This window comes from Loxodonta africana, chromosome 4, assembly GCF_030014295.1.
Source record: "Loxodonta africana isolate mLoxAfr1 chromosome 4, mLoxAfr1.hap2, whole genome shotgun sequence".
NCBI lineage: Eukaryota > Metazoa > Chordata > Mammalia > Proboscidea > Elephantidae > Loxodonta > Loxodonta africana.
Window position 1 is genome coordinate 164,086,486 of NC_087345.1, and position 20,286 is coordinate 164,106,771.

At 40.2% G+C, this 20,286-nt stretch overlaps 1 protein-coding gene across 4 annotated transcripts in view; it reads right to left on the reverse strand.

Moving 5' to 3' along the window:
• Positions 1 to 20,286, reverse strand: part of PIP4K2A (phosphatidylinositol-5-phosphate 4-kinase type 2 alpha) — a 197,107-nt gene that overhangs the window by 121,400 nt on the left and 55,421 nt on the right. Inside the window, exon 1 of one of the 4 annotated variants that reach the window (XM_064284917.1) lies at positions 15,695 to 15,828. The exons of the other annotated variants lie outside the window; for them this stretch is intronic. The gene's annotated coding sequence lies outside the window, so the exon portion shown is untranslated. Of the gene's footprint in view, positions 1 to 15,694; positions 15,829 to 20,286 lie in introns of those variants that run through there. 4 annotated transcript variants of the gene reach the window in all.

Below are 20,286 nucleotides of genomic sequence, written 5' to 3' on the forward strand. Positions count from 1 at the left end.
CAGATCACCAGGGCTTTCTTCCAAGGTCCCTGTGGGTGAACTTGACCTGCCAACCTTTCGGTGAGCAGCTGAGTACATTAACTGTTTACACCACCCAAAGACTCCAACAGGACCATGGTAGAGGGCATATTCTCCAGGCTTTAAGAAGCACCAGCCCATACCCTCAACTAGTGGCTGCAAAAGCAAATTAGTTTGATTATACTGATGGGGAAACAATTACACATGGTCAGATGTAAAGTCAGGAGGAGGAGAAAAAAGAATCCTCAAGACACAGCATCTCCCAAATAGACATTAGAGAAAAAATTCAAAGCATACAAAATTAGGCAATAAAAGGCATATATAGGTGAAATCCAATGAAGCCAAGAAAGAATAATACCAAAAGCACATTCAGGTAATTGTCAACTTTTACCACGAATGTGCTCAAACCAAATAGTGCTCAGAGAAACCACAGCTCAGATTTCCAAAACACTCTCTTTGGTTCCTCTTTTACTTTACAGTTAAGAGAAATCAAAGTAAGTTAAAAAAAAAAAAATTAATGTTTTAATTAAAGACACCAAAATAAACATCTCTTAATTTCTCCATTCAAGAATCAAGTTTAAGAGTAAAAAAAGTACATATGTCCCCAACGTTTATCAGGTCCAAATTGCCTTGGAAATGAGCACAGAAAATGTGAATAATACACCCATGAATACAAATTAGTAAGAACACAGAGCACACACCATTCACAGAAAAATAAACACCCAACTCTCAAGTTTCTTTAAAATCAAGTGTAATTTTCACAACACAAAATGCCTCTAATTTTCCTAATTAAAACCCTTGAATGGACTAGTTGCTATAGCTAATAAAAAGAAATAGCCTTAGTTTAAAATTGAACATCTTTTTTAGTGATTTCTTCCCTTCAATAAGCATAAAGGGATTCATACGAACACCAACAAAACTAAAAAGGTTTATTTAATTCATAGAAGCAGGAACAATTAAAGCCATATAAAATGTCTTCATCTGCACAAATTCACAATCCCTTCTTTAGAATACTCTAAGGAAATAACTATGTTGAATTGTATCCAATTTCCACTCATATTTCAATTTCCAAACTTAATTAAAATTGGCAGTTTTACTAAGAAGAATCAAATTTCAATCAAATGAGTGTAATCTTTTTTTTTTTTTTTTTTTTTTGAGAAAAAGCAAAAGAAAAACCAGGATGTCCCAAGCAAAGGATTAACAGAGCTTTGATTAGAATTGAAAGCCATGAGTTAAAGAGGTGTTTTGAACTACCACTTCTATTAAAACACAATCCTTTACATGAGGTTCCCTGGATTTTTTAAAAATTCTAGAATACTGAAAGAAAATGCTTGACTTAACATAATAGGGATTCATAAACCACTCAAGAATGAGGACTGTATTATGTCTGGGAAATTCACTCCTTAAGTATCTCCCTTGGTAGCACCAGGTATTTTCCTACCGAGAAGCCTTGGCAACAATCGAGCAGTTACGGGTGGGTGGGGCCAAGCGTGACACAAGATGGATCCCATAGAAGAGCGTCAGCTTGTGTACTAACACAAGGTATTTTTAATGGAAATGAAGCATTCTGTAAAAGGGTCGAAGGAGCAGCAGAACAGGCTGGAAGGCCAGCAGCTGTGGCATAAACTCAGAGTGGCCAATTCCCAGTGCCCTACAAAGGACCAAGAGAGTGGATTATGCTGACGCTGTGTAATAAGGCAGCGCACCCGGTGACCTACGCGATGCCTAGGGGATTTGCCTGCCCTCTTCATGGAGTTCTGCTGAAAGAGACAATTATGGACACATCCTAGTCATCAGGCTTCTCCAATTTATTTACTTTCTCCTCAGCCTGGGAATGTGGAATCTAGGCTCCGGTGATTGACACTAAGTTACTTAAACATGGCTCAGTTTTATATTCCCTAATGCAAAGTGGAAATAAACTGCAGCTGAAATAGAAGATAAGCAGTTGTAGTTAGATGAAAGAGGAAGGTATTTAATATTTACAGAAACACGGAGCAAGAATGTGGAGCCTAATGAGCTGCAGGAGAACAATTATCAAGCCAAAAAGCAATACACAGTTCTACAAACTGAGTGAAAGATTTGGAAAAAATATATCATCTACTAATGTCTCATTTTGGAAAAAAATATTTTAATGTTTTTAATTATTTTATGTCCAAGCCTTATCAACCAGACCACTGGCAAGATATACTCGTGAAACAGCAGTGTTTTTACAATTTATCGTCAGAAAACCTATTATAAATGGTATTATATTCTATGACATATGATACTGCAGACAGAAAAAGCAGTTTTAGATTGGAGGGTGCTCTGGAGACCACCTAACTGAATCCCCTCATCTTAACAGGTTCTCATCTCACCTGAGTAGAAGATGAAGTCCTTACCTGGGTTAAGCCTCTACATGGTCTGGCCTCTGGCTGGAATCTCCCACAACTCTTCCCTACCTTCATCAGGCACAGCCCTGCTGGCCTCTTTCCAGTTTCTCAAACATGCTCCTGTTTCATGCCTTTGCCCTAGCTGTTCCCTTTGCCTGGAGCAGTCTCCCCTAGATATCCCTTACCTCAAGTCTCTGCTCAGTGTCACCTTAGTGAAGGGAGCACCCCTCGCCACCTTACCTAGCACACACCCCACCACCTTCCGTCCCCTTCACCAGCTTGAATTCCCTCCACAGTACCTGACACCACCTCACATGATAACTGAATCTGTGCATTTTGTTTATTTTTGGTATCTCTCTCCTAGAATGTAAGGCATGAAAGTGGGGACCTCATCTGCTTGTTATTTTTCCTAGCGTATGTCTCCTAGGGCCTAGAATATTGCCAGATTTATTGTCATCATTGTTAGGTGCTGTCCAGTTGATTCTGACTCATAGCAATCCCATGTGACAGAGTAGAACTGCCCCGTAGGGTTTTCTTGGCTGTAATCTCTAAGGAAACAGATCGCCAGGCCTTTCTTCCTCAGAGCTGCTAGGTAGGCTTAAACCACCAACCTTTCAGTTAGCAGCCGAGTGCTTAACTGTTGCACAACCAGTGCTCCTTAGATACGTAGTAGGCATTCCATAAATATTGATAAGTGAATTCAGTGACAACCAAATCACCATTGTATACTGAGTGGCAGCTTCCCCTAAGTGCAGAAGGAAAAGACCAGCTTCTGTTTATTTCCAGGTATGCCTAGATACCCCAAATCTGTAAGTTTAAGTAAATCTCACACAACCCTGTGTTTTCCAACGTTTACTACCTGCTCATTCCTCCTCTCCTCTCCACAGGTACTTACCAAAAGGGCAAAGAAATATCAAACTATCAGGTGGGATCAAGTCATTACAACTGGTCAGAATTTACTTTCAAAATATCATATTCCCCTAACAAAGCCAGTTAGTATTTTATATTGCATGGTTTCCATATAAGCTAAAAAATTCATTATGAAAACACAATTTTTTTTAGGAAATGAGTAAGAATTACAAAAAATACTAATGCGTGTGACACTGTAAATTTATGTTGCTAGTTATTAAAATAGATTACTTGCGAAGGAATACAAACAAGTAGAAGATAATACTGTAAACTTTGCTACAGATACCAAATGGAGAATGTCCTGAAAAATGAGCTCATGTGGTATCATAATTAATAATATAATTAGCCTAGATAAAAACAATTTTGATTTTATGTTCAACTTTCCTGAGGAAAATGACAGACTCTGCAGTGCACAACAACAATCAACAACAGGGCTATACCTGAAAGCCAACATTCCTATGGACAGAGGAGTAACTTTGGTCACAAAAGACCCTGCCTTTTGATACATGGCTTACCCCTCAGTGAAGAGAGTGCCTGTCCTCAAACGTGACTCCAAAAAGAGCCAAGGCAGGAAGGGTGGAGGGAAGGGAAGATTAAGGTTTCCTTTGGCTTCTGCCTATATTCTTACTTTAAAAATAGTTCCGATAGCCTTTCACTGAGTTGTTATCCTTTGACCTCTCACAATAGAACGTACAATAGTTCTAACAACTCACTGGATATTTTGCTTCAAGTTACCCTGCACTCATCTAATAGGTGGAGGAGGTGGTTTTAAGTACACATATTCTTCCTTACAGCCTTGAGCTCTGAGAGGCAGGAAGACTGGTTTGAATGGCAAAAAATCAAGACCCCTCCTTATTTTTGCTGAGAATAATTGTTTGGAATGCCGCTCTGTTTGTCAGAGTAAGAGCTACAGTACACAACTTGTGATTCTAACTCTTCAGGGACATTTTTTCTTCCCTTTGAACCTAAGTGGGTGTAGGGACCTGAGGTGGTTCTCCTTGAATTTCCCATGAGGAGAGCGCTCAGCTTGGACCCACTGGCAGCCTGATGTCCTCTGCAGCGTAAGAGCTAGTACTGATGCCAAGTTTTAAACGCTTACTAAAGACAGACAAAGATTATCCAGCTAGATCATTGTAGAGATAGGTTGGCTGATGAGTTCTTTTCTTAATTACTGCCTTCTAAGTATTTATTTATTTTTTTTTAAGTATTTAGATTAAGCAGAAGCCCAGCTATTCTCACAGAAAAGAATCAGCAGAAGAAAAACTGTAGAAAAGCTGACTAGGCTGCAAACTCAGCTGACCCCATCTGTGCTTTCCCTCTTTAAAAAAAATAATAAAAAACACCGTTTACTTACACTATAGTTTTTGCTTTCTAATAGGGGCTTTACTGCTCTCAGGCAAAAGCGGGACAGGATAAAAGGCTTCATAACTACTATTATTATTATTATTCTCATTATTTCACGGACCCTAAGAAGCCTGTTGGAGTTAATATGGTTAATACGCTTGGCTGCTAACTGAAAGGTTGGAGGCTTGAGTCTATCCAGAGGCACCTTGGGAGAAAGGCCTGGCAATCTACTTCCAAAAAACCAGCCACTGAAAACCCTACAGGGCACAGTTTTACTCTGACACACATGGGGTTGCCATGAGTCGGAATTGGTATGATGGCAACTGGTTAAGAAGCCTGTTAGGAGTGTGTATGTGTGCCTACATGCCATTTTCAGTAGCATGGCACTGGGAGAAAGAATCAAATTCTAAGTCTTTTCAGATAGGTTAGTATCTGAAGTATTGTGTGTTTTCCTAATTTGTCTTAAAGTATGGGCATCATTATTTTGTGAATGGGTTTGCGGGTGGAGGTGGAGCCAGGGACACAAAGAAGAAAATGAAAGGGCCATTAGGAGGCATGAGTTAAACATATCTATGAAAAACAGCACCTATGGCAAGCACTGAAGTTGCGCCCCTCAGGGGCTTAGCGAGGGTGGCAAGAGCCTGGGGGCAATCTCTAAATTGCGCTCCCCACCCCCCAATTAAAGAGCCCAAGGTGATCTCTAAATTGTGCCCTTACTCCCCAATTTCAAGATGAACAGACGCTGAAACGCCTTCCGCCATCTTGTCCGACTGCCTCAGTCAGGCACCTTTCATACTCATGGTGCCTCTAAATGTCATTCGGCTCCTTGTCTGGTGCCCCCTTGGGCTTGAGCCTGGGGGGGGGGGCGTGCCCCCTTCTGCCTCACGCAACGCTCCCCTCGCTTCCTCGCTACGCCTCTGTATCTACCATGCGAGAGGGAGGACGTTGTGCCTTAGTACAGGGATAATATAAACTGCTCAGTGGTGCCTCCGTCATCAGCCCCACCATCACCCCCCTTTGAAGTGGCACCCAGGGCACGTGCCGTACCTGCCATACCTAAGATACGCCTCTGGTATGCACTTCTGGGATTGGATGGTTGAGGAATCTCATTTTAACCCCCTCCCCTAGAGTCATATGATCTATACAACTTCAAAGAAAGTGGCATTAAAAAAGAAAAAAAAAGTGACCCCCCCAAAAAAGTCTGTATGCAACAACATAGAAGAAAAAAGGTGACTGGTGAATGGCTGACACGAAATTATGCTTCCTACAAAATAGCCATCCCATCTTTGCTCCAAGTAACAAGGGAAATTAATGGCTCAAGCGCCTGAAATATCACAGAAGACGACTGTGGAGGCCCTCTGCACAGCGGGTTCAAAGAGGAAGCTGAAGAATTAAGATGCAGTAAATGACCAACAAAAATATGCTACTGAAGACAAGTCTATGCAAGTGACCCTTTGGGATTTTACACAACAAAATCTCCTGTGATTTGCAAGAATTCAGCATTAGCCCTGGAAAGAGAGGGGTGAAAAATATGAAACAAAACAATGTAGAAAAAGAAATAAGAACTGTGTTCTGACAAAAGCATTTAGAAGATAAAAACGAAAATCAAGGAGAACATCTCAGGCACATCTTCACTTGCGTTGAGCCATTCCTATCTGGAACCCTTCCCAGGTCCTTTCCTAAATCTTTCCATGTTTGCAAGCTGTTCACATTTGATCCCCTACCTCCTCAAAGGCTCCCCGAGATATTCCAACCCTCACTGACCTTCCTTTCAGTCTCTACACCTCCAGAGTACATTAACACACAACTCAACACTTAATTATACATGTCCTATTACTCATAGTTCTTCATATGTGTTTGTTCTCTTTTTTCTGCCAAGGTTGTATATTAACATACAGTAAGAAAAAAAAAATTAGGTGCCAAGCAATGAGCGATATGTGTAGAAAATATTCAGACAATTAAAACACAGGCACCTAGTTTAAAAAAAAAAAAAAAAAAAGAACAGTTAATTCCTCAAATCTGCATAGTATAGTCATTCATTTAACACTCATTAAACGGCCCTCAGGTTATTACTACGTCAAAGAAGAGGGAAAGTAATGTGAAGAAAATTCCTTCCATGGAACAGCTTCTTTTCATTACTCCTCTTATTGAAATTTTTATGAATGCCTTTGAAAACTTTTAACCGCTTGTTCCAAACAACGAACTTTCTGCCTTTTCCAAGTATTTATTTTCCCTCAGATTAAAAAACACTCATTAATATTCGACTCTTTCATTTCATCCGCACCTCTGATGTTATGGGAGGGGCCCTGAACCACTCGACCTTTTTTATGCAGTTTGTCTCCAGGAAGAACAGAAAACTGATTAACCACAAATGAACATAAAAAAAATGCCCTTGCTCTTAGTGTTTGAAAACAGGCACATGTCCTTCACATGCTTAAAGGCAACAGATACAACTGAATGTAACTATTTAAAACATTACTCCAAACACAATGAACAAGAAGCGGCTTTGCCAGACCACACTGAATTTGAGAGATAAATTTGAGGCTGGAGAGTCTACACATTCCTGAAACAAGAGAACAAAATTGACAAAGAGAGATTCACAATTATCAGAAGGTAGCCCAAAGAAGTACCATTTGCTTGGGGGAAGTCAGCACATTCTATATAATCAGTACCTTACTTTCAAGGATAAATCCTCTGATTTCCCTCCAAATCTCACTTTTACGAGCCCGAAAGCCCTAGTAAAAATAATTCACTAATCTGGGCATTGGGATATTTTCATTCATTGTTCTAATGGGAGTTTAGTTATATGCCATTGAATTTTTCAGAATTAAAATCTCTCTAAGAGTTCTTGCCTTTGTAAGATCAAGCATGCATTTATTTAATGGTTTCTCCAGAAGGCGTTGCCAAATTCTAAAAGTTCTATCATGCATTTATTCACCCATTATCAAGCAACTTATGAATAACTGAACATTTTCCCATATTCCACTAGCAGACTGGTCTATAATGTCTCTAAGTTTCTTTCTCCTTTGACTATAATTTTTCCACTTCAAAAGAGAAGTTTCTTTATTGTTTTAATTTCACATTTTAAAAGTATTAACTTGGCTGTGAAATGAATCGTCTTTCACATGAAAAGGGCAGCGTGGCTGGAGTCACTGTTGAATTTGAGATCATACCCTGAGCCAAAATCCATGTTCAACTGCCATCTGTTTTCTGTGTAAGTGCTGTGTTGTGCCTGGTACATGGTTAGCATTATAAGGAAATATGTTCTCTGTTCTCCAGGAGTTAACAGTTTGATGTGAAGAGAGAGGTGATGCTGTACACATCGGGGAAGTAAGACGTCTGAGAGCACAGGGAATGCAGCTATAGAGGCTGCCCTCACTGGCTAATGATTAACCGGAACCTATTGACCTAGTTCACCCCCAAGGTGTGAGCATGTGGGTGGGTGATAATACCAGGCATGGGGTATACAGCTACATAATGGAACAGCCAAATTAACTCAATAAAAAGAATAAAACATGACCCCAGCAGTCCCCTCGGTGACTTACGTAGCTTGTGAAGGAAGGCTTGGCCTTAGGCAACATTCTTAAGTAGATTTATTTTTTCAGCAAACTACCACCAGCCTCAAGTTCTTTTCTGCATTTCCCTTATGGCCATTCATACTCCCCTCTCCTCCTACCAGGTCAGGAAAGGTCCTCCTGCCTCTCCAGCAGAAGAATGTGAGGAACACCCACAATCTCAGGGTTTACATACTTTCTGTTCTTGATTCATCCCCTTCCCCCATCAGTCTATCAACTCCTTGGGGACAGAGACCATGTGTCATTCATTACTCTTTGAGTTCTGGGAACTCACCCATGCAATCTGGCTCAATAAACATTTGTTCAACTAAATGGGCATGTTTCCAGACTATACCCAAAACTTTTCTAGCCTATTCTCCCATCAAAAGTGGCCTACTCTATGTCCCACTCTCTCGGGGCCTTCTTAGGTACAGCTGATCTAATAATCAATTAGAGGCATAATTAGTGGTGTAAATGTTCTGCTGTCAAGTCTCTTACTGTTTTTTAGCCTGTTTTCTCATGTAATAGGACTATCTACCCTCTATGCCTCGCTGGGAAACCCTGGTGGCATAGTGGTTAAGTGCTACGGCTGTTAACCAAAGGGTCGGTAGTTTGAATCCGCCAGGCACTCCTTGGAAACTATGGGGCAGTTCTAACTCCATCCTGTAGGGTCACTATGAATCAGAATTGACTCGAAAGCACTGGGTTTTTTTTTTTTAATACCTCACTGTGAAATGTCAGAGTACAACATCATAGCACTATATAAACATGAGGGCAGATTTTAGCTAAAATTTATTGTTGATTACCTGGATTTCTGCCCTCGAAAGCTTATTCTCTCATTTAAGGATTATTTATGGTATATCAAGACAGTCGATAGAAGCCCTGGTGGACCAATGGTTAAACACTCGGCTGCTAACTGAAAGGCCAGGGATTTGAACTTACCCAGGGGCTCTGCAGTAGAAAGATCTGCTGTGGATCTGCTCCAGTAAAAACGATAGCCTCGAAACCCTATAGGAAGTGCTATGCTGTGACACAGGGTCACCAGAAGTCTAAATCGGCTCAACAGCACCTAACAACAATAAGTTGATAGTCTTAACAGAGATAAACTCATTTTTAAGTTTATTTTTCTAATATGGCCTAGCTGCTAGCAGGAGTGGACATATGAATCAACCTTTGTATTTTCTAAAAGTGGTCTATTTCCAAAAATAAAAATGTTCCCTGCTAAATTAGATGCTAAAACTATATATAAACTATATATACGTTACATGGAAACCCTGGTGGCATAGTGGTTAAGTGCTACAGCTGCTAACCAAAAAGGTTGGCAGTTTGAATCCACCGGGCGCTCCTTGGAAACTCTGTGGGGCAGTTCTACTCTGTCCTACAGGGTCACTATGAGTCGGAGTTGTCTCGATGGCAATGGGTTGTGGCATACATATATATATATAAAATGTGGGTGAATATATACATATATATACACACACGCAGACAGAGCATAAGATTTGCCATTGTAACCATTTTTAAATGTAGAATTCAGTGGCATTAATTACATTCACAATGATCCACAACCTTCACCGCTATCTACTTCCAAAATTTTTCATCACCCCAAACAGAAACCCCAAACTCATTGAGCAGTAACTCCTTATTCTCCCCTCTCCCCAAGCCCCTGGTAATCTCTACTTTCTGTCTTTACGAATTTGCGTATTTTGGATACTTCATGTAAGTGGAATTATACACTATTTGTCAGTCAGTATCTGGCTTTTTTTTTTTTTTAATCTGGCTTATTTCACTTAGCATGTTTTCAAGGTTCACCAAAGTCATAGCATGTCAGAACTTCATTCTTTTTTATTTTTTTTTTATGTGTATATAAAAGGAGCCCTGGTGGCGCAGCAGTTAAGTGCTCGGCTGCTAACTGAAAGGATGGCAGTTTGAACCCACCAGTCACTCTGCTGGAGAAATATGTGGCAGTCTGCTTCTGTAAAGATTACAGCCTTGGAAACCTTATGGGGCAGTTCCACTCTGTCCTATAGGGTGGCTATGAGTTGGTATCAACTCAGCAGCAATGGGTTTGGTTTTGGGTTTTTATGTGTATATACCACATTCTGCTTATGCATTCATCAGTTGGTGGATACTTGAATTATTTCCACATTTTGGGTGTTGTGAATAATGTTGCAATGGACACTGGTGTACAATTATCTGTTTGAGTTCCTGCTTTCAATTCTCTTGGACATGTAACTGGGTCATATGGCAATTCTATGTTTAACTTTTTGAGCACCTGCCAAATTATCTTCCACAGCAGCTGCACCATTTTATATCCTTATCAGCAACGGACAAGGGTTCCAATTTCTCCACAACCTCCCAACACTCCCTATTGTCTTTTTAATTTTGTCGTCTTGCTTACTTTGGACACATCACCAGAAAAGATCAATCACTAGAAAAGAACATCATGTTTGGTAATGTAGAGGGTCAACAAAAACAAGGGAAACCCTCAATGAGATGGGCTCAAACATACCAATGATCATGAAGATGGAGCAGGAAAGGCACGTTTTGTTCTGTTACATACAATGTCACCATGAGTGGGAGCCAACTCAAGGCAACCAACAAGTGGGTGTGAAGTGGTATTTCACTATGGTTTTGATTTGTAGGAAATACATGGATTTTCCTTGAATATGTCTTCTACCTTTTTCTAACTGCTCTTTGTCTAGCCAACTCCTAAGTGTCAAGGGTTCTCCGGGCTCGGGCCTTCTCAGTCCACATCCTTTCTCAGGGCTCTCTCTTGACTGCATGGCTCTGTCTCATCTAGTACATGTATTGACTCCCAGACAGATAGCTCCAGTTCGCACTGTTCCTCTGAGCTCCACACCTTTACATCCATCTGCTTTCTGGACATCTTCACTTAAATGGTTCAAAAGCACCCTCAGTACCCAGTTAATCATGCCAGAAATCAGAGATTTAGATTCTTGACACTTCTTTCACCTTTATTCTCCACATCCAATCACTCACTAAGTTGATGAGTCTATCCCCTAAATCTATGTGCAAACCTCTGTTTCTCTCCATTGCCACCCTAATCTAAGCCACCCCCATCGCTCGTCTACAGTCTACCACAGCAGGCTCTTACCAGGTCTCCTTGCTTTCATGCTTTGCCTCCTCCATTTCACTCTCCAAACAAGAGTCACTGTGATCTTTAAAAAAAATACTCATTTGATATCACTCAAAAGATGACTTCCAATTACTCTTAGGAAAAAATCGTTATAGTGACCTCAAAGCTTTGCCTGATCACTGGTCTTCTCAGTTCCATCAGTCTCAGACCTCACGTGTGAAGTTTCCTGTGCTTGGAACGCTCTTACCTACCCCCCCCCCACCCACTTCCTGCTTCACCTGGCAAACTCAACTCCACCCTCAAGCCTCTGCTTATACTCATCTTCCTGAGAGAGGCCTTCCTGGTACTCCGTCCCCATCTCCAGCTTAAATTAAGCCCCTTATTATTTATTTTCAATGCATGGTGTACATTTTCTTTTTAGACTCAGCACAATTGTGGTTATTATTATTGGTGTAATGTGGGTAATGTCTGTCTCTCCAAGACAGTAAACCCCACAGAGCAGAGACCATGACTGCTGTGGTTAGTGCTACTGCCCCAGGATCTGGCTCAGTGACCGACTGACATACTTTCTTCTGAGACACCTCTGGGTGGGTTCAAATCACCAGCCTTTCAGTTAGTAGTCCACCACTTAACAGTTTGCACCACCCAGGGACTCCTTCCTTACCAGTAAAGATCTAGATAAACCAAACCCAAATCAAACCATTGCCATCAAGTCTGCTTAAAGAACTCTAGTGTGAGATGCTGCTTCTGAGATTTCCGTAACTGGTCTATCAATCCTACACTCCAAAAGTCAGAGAAGATTTTGGGAAAGGTTTGTATTCTGAATAAGCGACAATCTGTAGATGAGTACTGATGCCAAGACAGAGCAGCTGTAGCCTCTGAAGTGACCGTACGTTTTGTAAATAGTGGGTTTTCTGGTGAGTGGAGCAGTGTCCCTGCCTGTTTCGGGGCCAGGGTTTATTAACATGGAGGAAAAGAAACGTTCCAGCTAGGAGTTCTGGAATAGTAAATGACTTTCTGCTGGGTACAGATATGCCTAAGGCTCTTAATATTTCCAAGTTAATTTTGAAAAACAGATGTTTCAGTAAAATTTTCAGGAAAGTTTAATCTCATAATTATTTGCAGAAATGCTATGAAAACATTCCTGAAGGATGAATTATTTTAGTTCCTCAAGTTTGGTTGGTCAGCACTTGTTGAACTTCTCCCTAGGAGAAAACTATTAAGGAAATAGAAAACACAGCTTTCACTTTCCAAGACTTTACCATTTGAGGAGAAAAAAATTAAAGACAAATACATGTAGTAGAAAAGTGGTTCAAATTACAACGTATAAAAAAAAATTATAGAGAATCATATTAAGTACATCTAAGCAAGATTTCAGAATTGAAAAAAGGTATCAGGTGGGAAGGTGGTTAACTAGAGTGAAGAGTACTAGTTGCATTGTCTCTGAGAAGAAAACATTTCAAAGGAAATGTAAATTTTAAAAAGATGCAAGGGTGATTATCATATAATTATCAACAAGGGATCTAGTCCTCCTTCCTGGTTTATCACTCATCATACAGTGGCACACCCCTAAGTGTTTGGGGGCAGCATGGGGCAATAGAAAGCCATGGATCTGGAGTCATCAGACCTGGATTGTGTAATACTGAGCAAGTTAAAAACTCTGAGCCCTCTCCTCATACTTTTAAATAGGGACTATACGTCATCCAGCTCTATCGCAAGGTATCAATTGAGATATGTGAGTGAGAGTGCTTTGGAAACTATGAAAGACTATGCCTCTGAGATTTCAAATTAAAGAAGCCAAAGAGCAATGCTATAGCAAAAGCAGTTCTGGAGCTTCAACCAAGAAACATACAGGCGACAGAAATAAGTGGACTAAGGAAACAGTGCCTCGTGTGAGGCAGGAAAATGAGATAGTGTTGGGGTAGGGGGAAGGCACGTTGTGAAAGATAAGGCCTGGATCTACTTAAGATAAGTTGACAGAAGTTCTGAAGTACCACCAACGATTTGACCTAACCGAGTTCCTTAGATTTTTAAGCAGAGAAGATGAAATTCTTAATCAAAAATAATGGGCATTGTGTAAACTGCCACCATCACTGTTCTCCATGAATGCAGACATAGATGATTTATCTCCTCGGCTGGTCCCTCTGCATGAGCTAAAGGTCCTGTATTTTGAGACTGCCGCCATGATTTATAGAACTTGTGGTAGTTTATGGTTCTGCCTTTGCAGAACTTGATGCTTCTGCACAAGATTTGAGTTCCATGTTTCAAAGGCTGTCTCTTGGTTAAGCCAGTTCATAGCTGTATAATCTTTTAAATTTGTTTTGAAAGTACAGGTAAGAACAAAGAACAGAGGCAACCACATATCATTTTTGATGTATTTCCTTCTACGCTTGTTTCCCTCTCATTGTTCTTTTTTTCTTTTTGTTGTTGTTCAGAATACACACAGCAAAACACACCAATTCAACCGTTTCTACATGTACAATTCAGGGACACTGATTATATCTTCGAGTTGTGCAACCATTCTCACCCTCCTTTTCTGAGTTGTTCCTCCCCCTTTAACATAAACACACTGTCCCCTAAGGTTTCTTTCTAATCTTTAGAGTTGCTATTGTTATTTTGATCCCGTATACACAGTTCTTAAAAGAGTACAATGCTCAAGGCAGGTGTTTTTTTACTAGTTAAGTTAGATTACTGTTTGGTTTTAAGAAAACTTCATGGAATATTTTTGGTTTAAGACATAGATTTTAACAGGGAGATAGTTTCAGGGTTTCATCCAGCCTCCATGGCTCCAGAAAGTCTAGAGTATTCTAGGTTTTTTGTTCTAAGCAGTATTCAGATGGCTGAGATCATGCTGTAAACAATTCTGTATACTAGTTTTTCTTATTTAAAAATTCTTCAAAATAATTTCGATAGGTGATCAATAACTATCTACTGAAATAAGGATATGACTAACTGGCTAGAAAGAGTCTAACATGCATCTGTACCATAATTTATTTATTTTTTAGTATTGTTGAATGACTCCCAAGCTTTTTGTCACATCTACAATTTGTCCAAGTTGAGAGTTTATCTTCTATGTCCCTGTGTCAGCCTTAAGGGTTGGCTCTATTATGCAGTGTTACATCATTCCACTGGAGAGTCACAAAGGGCTGGAATGGACATCATCAATTCTGAGAACACCAGGCATTCCTCACTGGTGTCTTGGGAGAGTTGAACTAAGAATCCTACCCATCCTTAAAGGCCAAGTTCATATCCATCTGTGCTCAATGCAGCTTCAATGCCCCAATCACTCCAGCCCTCACTTATATCCTTCTCTCAATTCCTACAGCACATTTAATGACATAATCATATAACTACCCTCTTAATTGTTTAAAGCCAAGTTGGCTTTCCCTCTTGTATTAGTCCTGTTTACCTGTGACACATACCTGCTGTCTTGCTGCTGAGCATCTATTCAGCTACATCTGGTGATGGTGCCCATATTCTCACCTGGGGAAAGCCCCTCCCTGATTCCCAGCCCTGTCACAGAAGTGGAACATGTAAATAGTACCCAAGCGATAAGCACTTCCTGTTCCACTGGCCACGCAACTGCTTCAGGGACAAACACATGACCCACTATGGGCCAGTGAGAGTCAGGCCCAAGGCTTTTATTCAAACTGTTAGGGGAAGAGACACTTTCCTGCTGGACTCAGAGATGGAAAATGTAAAGCTCTAGCTGTTGAGGCCATCTTGCCGCCACAAGAGTCAAGATAAAGCGAACACAAAGAAAGCAGAGTCGAGAGAAAAAGAAAAGAAAAACAAAAACAAAAACAGGTAATGGTAAACCATTTGAGCTTTTAGACCAAACTACATCTAGATTTTTAGATACACGAGTCAATAATTTCTCTTTTTGATTAAGCCAGGCTGAGTTATGTTCTGTAGCTTGGGGGGTGAGGGGGGAGGCCCTAAATGACTTTTCAATTAGATTTTAAATTTGCTGAGCTTACTGGGCTGGTGTTTAAGCAGCCTCTGGTTCCCAACCGTGCCAACAAGTGTTGACCATTTAATGTGTACCTTGGGTCCACGGTCATGTTTTAGTTTGCTTTGTATCTGCCCCAACACCTAATAGTGTGTGTGACTGACACACCAAATATCTGTTGGTTACTTCCCAGAACTCAGACCTCCAAAGGGATGGAATACAACACTTTGATAAGGATCGCCCCCATCAGTGCCCACTGGTGGAGACAATCATCTTGGCAATGCAATGCTTCCTGCCCTCTGTGACTAAATGCATTCACCTAGAGGTGAATATGAATCCCAAATAACTCAGCACAGTGAATGATCTCTCGGCACAAAATACCAGTCACTGTCAACATCTCCATATTTCAAGGACTAATATTTGCCTTTTAAAGAAATGTCTTAAAATTTACCTTTGACTTTTTAGGTCTGTAATAATTCCTCCAAGAGCAATTTCAGGTTTTTCTCTTCACCTGAAGGATCTCCAGAAGAATGCCTTTAATTTCTCATTGCTTTCCCCCAAAAGACAAAGGCCATTTTCATTAAAAGGAAGACTGTTTTGACAAGAAAAAAGATTTTAAAACTAATTTAGATTCCACAGTGATAAACGTGTCTTCATTCTTAATATAAACGTCTTCTAAAAGATATGCCCCACCAGAGAAAACAAGGATCTGATATACTGCTTGAATTTTGGAAATGTGTTCTCTATCACATGTGACTCTTTGAAAGGCAGGAAGTATAGTTGGTCTGCCCGCCTGAAAAACTTAAAGCCCATCATGTCCAGGCATGGAATAAGAGAGAGCAGATGAGAATACTGTTATTAACACTATCAGTATTAACAGGTGCAATCATGCTAAATTTCCGATACAGTATCCTTGTGGGGTGTGTGTGTGTGTGTGTGTGATATGATACAAGCTGGTGCTACTGAGGAATCATTTTCAGCTGAACTTGTAAATGGGATCCACCTTTTTTTTTAGGCTACAAACACTACTGATGTCACTACTACAGAAATATGTGGCACCAGAAGTATAGAAAGGAAAAGAAATGTGCCATTTTTTCTAAAAAATCATCTATGAATAAAATGTAAAAATGCTTTTACTCACCTGAGGGGGAAAAAGTTTTCTAAAAAATTCCTTGGTTGAAATTTTCAGGATTAGGCTTTCAAGGTTTTGCCTTACCCAGACCGTGTGGCAGCCAAATGCCACACCACGGTACATCATTTTAGAGAAATACTTCTAATTAGAAATTTTTAAGAGTTACAAAAACAACTCAAAGTACTGAATATGATATAAACTGCAACAGAAGAAATATTTGGACTGCAAGGTTATTCCTAGAAAGAACTGAAACTCTTTACAAAATAATACCATCTTTACTACTTGAACTAAGTGCACTGGTGTAGAAATCAACCATGGCATCTGAAAAATTTTATATACATATAGGAAGCTAAGAACTTTTGAAAAATATTACATGCTAAACTGATGCAAATAAATTAAAAAGAAAAACAGGAAGGATAATAATTTTAAACTATCAAAAGGCCAAAATATACAGGGAGGCAATGGAATAACTCAAATTCAAAGAACCACAATTAAAAGGAATTCCATACTATCTGTTAAAAATAAATAAATAAGCTTCTCTGATGAGGTTTTTACCAAATCTCCTCTCTCATCCCTCCACTGGACTTATTACATAGTTGCCATGCAGCAAAGACCGCATAGGAATGGGAATGAGGACGTCTCTCATTTTTAATTCATTTTTAACTCTATGTAGTTAACCTGATGGCAGTGGGTTTAGTTAACCTGAGCCCAGTAATAGCACTGATGTTTTACCTACATTACCTCATACAGTCTGCAGAACAATTCCATTAGATATGAATTTTAATCTAACATTTTAAAAAAAATCTCCATTTTAAGGAAGTGAAAACAGTTCAGAGAAGTTAAATATCTCACCCAAGGTTACAAGGTCATATTTAATGCCAGAAATATCAGACTACAAAGCTCACTGCTTTTCTCATTCTTTTGATAAAGGCTCCTTACTGTGCCCTAAACTAATCTCCAGGCTCTCTGCACTGCCTGGGGCAGTCCATGCTGTGGAAGAAGCACCCACCAAAATCCAAGAGTCTGGAATCTAGTCCAGCTCTGCCGCTGGCCAGTTCTGGGTAACCTCAGACAACTTGCACACCCCTCTGGCCTCAGCTCCCTTTTCTGTAACAGGAAGAGGTTGGACTGGCTGCGTCTTGGCTCCTCCTGGTTATAACAGTTGGAGTCTATTTGACTAATCTAGTTTTACCCAGTCCTCAACGATTCTCTTTTTCTTTTCCTAAGCATATGCCACCCAGTATATTCATAATATTCATAAAATTGGAATGCTCCCTAGAAGTTAGAGTGGTGAGACTTCTGCTTGCTTACTTTGGACACATCATCAGGGAAGAGCAATTGCTAGAAAAGGACATCATGTCTAGTAAAGCAGAGGGTCAGCGAAAATGAAGGAAGCCCTCCATGAGGTGGACTGACACAATGATCAAGAGCCCCAACAACGAGACAATGAAGATGGTGCAGGATGTACCAACGTTCAGGTTTGTTATATAAACTCGCTATAAGTCAGAGGTGACTCAATGGCAACTAATAACTACATATTCATAATGTATATTACTCTAGTCTTCTTAGCCAGCCACAAAATGGTTCAGGAACCATGAGGACTAACTGGACCAAAGGTCTTTATTTCATAGACATAAAGAACAGATCTACTGGGGACACCCGCCTAGAGATGGTCTGTAGTGTGAAATGACTGTTGGTAGAGCTGGTCGCCATGGTTTAGCTTAAGCATCACGTGTCCTGGGAAGCCTTCCCTAGCAGCCCACGTCTTCCACCCACAGCTGAACTCTCTGTCGCTTGTCCTGAACACCACGCACTCTTTCATTACTGTTTCCTGACTTTCTCCCTTACTAGATGTGAGCTCCTTGAGGGCATGAATGCTATCTATTTACCCCCATGGCCCCCAACATCTATCCCTTGCTATAATCAGTGTTCAATACATGTTTACTAAACAAAAAAAAGCAGGCAGGAAGACATACGAGAGGGAAGAATCTATGTGATCTAATGTGCTTTATGACTCGCAGGAGCCTACTAAACAAAAGTCAAGTACAGACCAATCTCATTTTGCATAAAAGACATGTTCCTGAAAGGTAAGGAGATTTATATTTAATCTTGTTAATAATTTCTAAGAATCTTACCTGAATTTTTCACTTATAATTTTTCTTCAATTTTTAAAATAATTTTCCTTAATTCCTTTTTAATAATCTGTACAACCCCTTGTCTCCTGACATCAATAAATACTGAAATACACTAGAGAGCCTCTATAACTCAGGAAAATTTGCAGGAATTTTTAATGTAAAAACATTCTCACAGAACCTGAACACCAGTTCAGTTAATCTACAATGTTAAAAGAATTGAGTGTCTTAATTTAGATCATTTATTTAGCCTTACAGCTGCAAACCACAACATGACAAAATCATTATTATCAGTAAGCACCTAAAAATTTATCAGCTAGTTTCTCCCTAAAAGATATATATTTATCCTCTAAATTCATCTTGTTTTTAATTCAGACCTGCATACCTCAAACTCTGCTGCTGCTGAGTCAATTCCAACTCACAGCAACCCTGTAGGACAGAGTAGAACTGCCCCCCAGAGGGTTTCCAAGTCCGTAATCTTTACAGAAGCAGACTGCCACATCTTTCTCCCGCAGAGTGACTAGTGGGTTTGAACTGTCAACCTTTCGGTTATCAGCCGAACATTTAACCACTGAACCACCAGGGCTCCTTTTGTATACCTTAGGCTATAACTATCTCTATGAGTGTTTTTCATATAAGAGTACGAAGACAGAAAAAGTCTCATGTTCTGAACTCAAGCCATGTAACCAGGTGGGATCAATTGAGAAAGCTTCAGAGGGGGCAGTTTTAAACCTTGGTTTGAAAAGGAAGGAAAGAGGGAGCACAGACTCCCGGAGGGATGTTTCCTGATAATGGAAGGGTAAGGCTGACAATACAAAGGAGAAAGCAGAAAAGTGTGTGACTTGCAGGGGTGGATTAACCAGTAAGCAAGGTACCCACAGGTTTACAAACTGGCCAAATTGTGTACTACAGGTTAATAAGTAAGCACAAGAAAGCCCGTGCTTACCTTGCTTATTGGGTAATCCATCCCTGTGCCTGAGGGACAGCAAAGTGGTTCCTTGCCAGATATGGTAAATTCTATGTACAGGTAGGAGTCCCTGGGTGGTGAAAATGGTTAATGGACTCGGCTGCTAACGGAAAGGTTGGAGGCTGGAATCCACCCAGAGGTGCCTTGGATGAAAGGCCTGGCGATCTACTTCCAAAAAATCAGCCACTGAAACTCTACGGAGCACAGTTCTACTGGCACACATAGAGTTGCCCTGAGTCAGGGTCAATTCAAAAGCAACTGCTTACTTGTTACCTACAGGGTAACGAGATCACTGTTGGAAAGGAGCCCCAACGCTCACAGAATGCCCTTGAGCCACCCAGAGCCCTCGCCAACCCTTTCCCTGTTTCTGCAAGGCAGGAACTTGATTTTTATTGATGCTCCTGCCCTTCCACCAATACCTGGTATGCAGTAGGTGCTCAACAAATGTTGGTTGAATGAATAAGTGTATCAAAAAATTAATACGTTCTTTTAATTGTTTCTTACCAAGGAACTACAGATCCTGGATACAGACTTTAGCTGCTGATTCTAGTGCTGAGAGGAGTCTGAACATTAGAAAACTAGTTACAGTAGGAAAAGCAAAGACAAACAGTGTAAAAAGTGATGAAAGGAAATGTGATGTGGAAACAATCCTGTGAGATACCAAAATGGATATCACGATTTCGTGAAAATAAAAATTCCTTAACCAATAGAAACGAAAACCTTGACAGTTTATTATAATTCAACTCTGAAAAGCTGGGTGCAAAGCATGACAAGAGGAAAACAAAAATAAGTACCCACCACTTATACTGGAG